Here is a 5,000-nt window from a genome sequence, read left to right as displayed (position 1 = left end):
GCTTAGTAAATGATGCAAGGCCACATATAGATGATTTATGCGAATGTCCCTATACGTGCTGTAAGACTGGGCACACAACGTGAATCGCACGTCAGCCACACACTCGAACATGCACCACTCTCGGCCTGCAACGGAGACACACAATACGTAAACATCTGGAATGCGACAATGTCGAGTGCATCCTCTCTGCCACATTGCACCGTCGACACTATGATAACCAGAGCAGTAGGTCCACCTATAAAAGCACAATACCCCACTCCTCCGACAACTACCATTGCTCAGATAAACCAACACCACCAACACACATCCTACACAGAGGGGCACCAAATATCACCCCCCCGCCCTCGTGTTATACCACATGAAAAATTGCAGAAGTGAGAGACACAGACCCGCCAGCCTCTTGCTACAAGCATCGAACCGACGTGACATATCTGACGGTGACTCAGGCATCCGCGTACTGCCACAACTATCCACCCCCCCCCCCCCCCACTCTCTCTCTGCCCCCTTCCCACACAATACCGAATTTAACCAACTTTATCGCTTAACCTAACTGTGGCTGTACCAGATTATCGCTTAACCTAACTGTGGCTGTACCAGATTATCGCTTAACCTAACTGTGGCTGTACCAGATTATCGCTTAACCTAACTGTGGCTGTACCAGATTATCGCTTAACCTAACTGTGGCTGTACCAGATTATCGCTTAACCTAACTGTGGCTGTACCAGATTATCGCTTAACCTAACTGTGGCTGTACCAGATTATCGCTTAACCTAACTGTGGCTGTACCAGATTATCGCTTAACCTAACTGTGGCTGTACCAGATTATCGCTTAACCTAACTGTGGCTGTACCAGATTATCGCTTAACCTAACTGTGGCTGTACCAGATTATCGCTTAACCTAACTGTGGCTGTACCAGATTATCGCTTAACCTAACTGTGGCTGTACCAGATTATCGCTTAACCTAACTGTTGGCTGTACCAGATTATCGCTTAACCTAACTGTGGCTGTACCAGATTATCGCTTAACCTAACTGTGGTTGTACCAGATTATCCCTTAACCTAACTCAATTTGTCCCTTAACCTAACTCAATTTGTCCCTTAACCTAACTCAATTTGTCCCTTAACCTAACTCAATTTGTCCCTTAACCTAACTCAATTTGTCCCTTAACCTAACTCAATTTGTCCCTTAACCTAACTCAATTTGTCCCTTAACCTAACTCAATTTGTCCCTTAACCTAACTCAATTTGTCCCTTAACCTAACTCAATTTGTCCCTTAACCTAACTCAATTTGTCCCTTAACCTAACTCAATTTGTCCCTTAACCTAACTCAATTTGTCCCTTAACCTAACTCAATTTGTCCCTTAACCTAACTCAATTTGTCCCTTAACCTAACCCACGTTGTCCCTTAACCTAACCCACGTTGTCCCTTAACCTAACCCACGTTGTCCCTTAACCTAACCCACGTTGTCCCTTAACCTAACCCACGTTGTCCCTTAACGTAACCCACGTTGTCCCTTAACGTAACCCACGTTGTCCCTTAACGTAACCCACGTTGTCCCTTAACGTAACCCACGTTGTCCCTTAACGTAACCCACGTTGTCCCTTAACCTAACCCACGTTGTCCCTTAACCTAACCCACGTTGTCCCTTAACCTAACCCACGTTGTCCCTTAACCTAACCCACGTTGTCCCTTAACCTAACCCACGTTGTCCCTTAACCTAACCCACGTTGTCCCTTAACCTAACCCACGTTGTCCCTTAACCTAACCCACGTTGTCCCTTAACCTAACCCACGTTGTCCCTTAACCTAACCCACGTTGTCCCTTAACCTAACCCACGTTGTCCCTTAACCTAACCCACGTTGTCCCTTAACCTAACCCACGTTGTCCCTTAACCTAACCCACGTTGTCCCTTAACCTAACCCACGTTGTCCCTTAACCTAACCCACGTTGTCCCTTTGCCTAACATAGTTCACTGCTCGGAATCTCTGGTGTCGTTGTTATCCTCATGTAGATGTCTTGCGAGTGTTGCTTACTTTCCACATATTCCCGCTATCCACTGTCAATTGTACTGCAATAGGACTATATCGCCCCCCCCCCCCCCTCTGCCCCTCTCTTTGTGTCTCCGTCCTCTCAAGCTGGTCGGTCTGGCGTTTGAGTGTTAAATGAGCCTCGCAGCTGTTCAGTTGCGTTCAGATGTCGACGCCCTCAGTGTACGTCGTGGTATGGTCTGTGTCCATTGTCCGCTGATGTCGTACGCGTAACCCACACGCTGTACCGATCATCGGTAGTTACGTACAGAGTGAAGTAGTGTGATACGTGTGACCGTACGCTGGCTGTGCCCAACGGTGTCGAATCTCAATTTCCATATGTTGTGCTCGATGCTACTTGTCTCGTCTCCCAATAACAGCTAGGTTGCACTGTGGTACGCCGTAGAGGCGTGTGGGAGGAACGTACGAACGCATTGTATGTCACCCTGGGTCGCTGGGGGTGGTGGTGCGGTGAGTCAGGTCAGGTCAGCGTGAGCCGTGTGATGTAGTGACGCGTGTATTCCGACTTTGTCGTATTGCCTCACACAAAGTGCTACCCTGGTGGACCGCGTTCCATATCTGGGACATGCCGCAGATGCCGGTTGACAGTGGATCGCGGAAGGGACATCGCATACGTGCGCGGGCCACCTTCCACGTGTTCTCTTCTGCACATGTCGCAGTGTGTATGTGGTCTGATGTAGCGTGTCGTGACACATGACATCCTGGCATGCAAGAATTGTTGAATTCGCAAATGTAGGTGGACATCTACGTTTACTGCCCAAGATACGCAAATGAACTGGAAATCCGTTGTTGAGCGGTTGTTCACGCTGGAGGTGAATCTGTGATGGCGACGATCGGTACAGCTATTAACCGGTTGTTTCAGCGGTACCCGCCACATCCACACACGTGACTAGGCCCATGTGGGTATGAAGCGATACGCGGCGGTGGCTTGGTGGGACTGTTCCCGGCCGGTGAAGGGGGGCCGCCCGGCGTGTTGGCCGCGCGCTGCGTGGGCGCACGCGCAACAGGCGGCTGGTGGGGGGCGCCGAGTGGCAGGAGCGCCAGCCGACGGGCTCGGCAGGCGGCGCAGCTACGCTGCGGCGCACCCTGCACGCGGCGCCTGGCGGCCAAAGTTGGTTCAGCCGAGCCCGGTGCGAAGCGCGGTGGACATCTGCAGTGTGCTGGTCTGATTGAGGACTGTGTGCGTTGAGGATGCGCCGCCGCCTGGCACTCGGCGCCGCGACGCCGTCTGCTGCTCGGTCGCCCCAGCGGTTCTCGCAGGTGGTTTGTATCGCAGTTGTGCGGACGTGTTGGCGCGTGCGCTGTGCTGGGAGAGTTCGCTTCTGCACCCAAGTGGGGCTTTGCCCTTGTGTGGCGCTGGCGTTGGAGCTGCCGGTCACCATAGGTGGCGCGTGTTGTCTCCCGCCGGCAATGCCACGACAGCACGCTCCCGGGCCTCTGTCGGCAGCGGCAAGCTCAGTTGGGAGCAAGGGTGTTCGCACTAAAACCGTCTACTCGCCTAACTCCGGGCGATTGCGCCTCTCTCGAAACCGACCAAGTACCTAGGACGGCGCTGCGCGCCGCCGGGACCTGAGAGGGTTTCGAGGTGTATCGTGCAGGGGAGCTCGGCCTCCTCCTGTTTGCAGAATAATTGAGCGGACGCTTGCGTGTTCGCGCGGGCCCCCGGGACACACTCCCGGGCGGCCGGCTGCTCAGCTCTAGTTGACGCAGCTCCCTGGTTGATCCTGCCAGTAGTCATATGCTTGTCTCAAAGATTAAGCCATGCATGTCTCAGTACAAGCCGCATTAAGGTGAAACCGCGAATGGCTCATTAAATCAGTTATGGTTCCTTAGATCGTACCCACGTTACTTGGATAACTGTGGTAATTCTAGAGCTAATACATGCAAACAGAGTCCCGACCAGAGATGGAAGGGACGCTTTTATTAGATCAAAACCAATCGGATTGGCTTGTCTGGTCCGTTTGCCTTGGTGACTCTGAATAACTTTGGGCTGATCGCACGGTCCTCGTACCGGCGACGCATCTTTCAAATGTCTGCCTTATCAACTGTCGATGGTAGGTTCTGCGCCTACCATGGTTGTAACGGGTAACGGGGAATCAGGGTTCGATTCCGGAGAGGGAGCCTGAGAAACGGCTACCACATCCAAGGAAGGCAGCAGGCGCGCAAATTACCCACTCCCGGCACGGGGAGGTAGTGACGAAAAATAACGATACGGGACTCATCCGAGGCCCCGTAATCGGAATGAGTACACTTTAAATCCTTTAACGAGTATCTATGGAGGGCAAGTCTGGTGCCAGCAGCCGCGGTAATTCCAGCTCCAATAGCGTATATTAAAGTTGTTGCGGTTAAAAAGCTCGTAGTTGGATTTGTGTCCCACGCTGTTGGTTCACCGCCCGTCGTGTTTAACTGGCATGTATCGTGGGACGTCCTGCCGGTGGGGCGAGCCGAAGGGGTGCTTTCGCGTCCCGAGGCGGACCCCGTTTAAATCCTACCAGGGTGCTCTTTGTTGAGTGTCTCGGTGGGCCGGCACGTTTACTTTGAACAAATTAGAGTGCTTAAAGCAGGCAAGCCCGCCTGAATACTGTGTGCATGGAATAATGGAATAGGACCTCGGTTCTATTTTGTTGGTTTTCGGAACCCGAGGTAATGATTAATAGGGACAGGCGGGGGCATTCGTATTGCGACGTTAGAGGTGAAATTCTTGGATCGTCGCAAGACGAACAGAAGCGAAAGCATTTGCCAAGTATGTTTTCATTAATCAAGAACGAAAGTTAGAGGTTCGAAGGCGATCAGATACCGCCCTAGTTCTAACCATAAACGATGCCAGCCAGCGATCCGCCGCAGTTCCTCCGATGACTCGGCGGGCAGCCTCCGGGAAACCAAAGCTTTTGGGTTCCGGGGGAAGTATGGTTGCAAAGCTGAAACTTAAAGGAACACCGCGATCTAGTGT

The sequence above is a fragment of the Schistocerca gregaria genome, unplaced genomic scaffold (assembly GCF_023897955.1).
Source record: "Schistocerca gregaria isolate iqSchGreg1 unplaced genomic scaffold, iqSchGreg1.2 ptg001474l, whole genome shotgun sequence".
Classification (NCBI taxonomy): domain Eukaryota; kingdom Metazoa; phylum Arthropoda; class Insecta; order Orthoptera; family Acrididae; genus Schistocerca; species Schistocerca gregaria.
Note: the sequence above shows the minus strand (reverse complement) of the source record.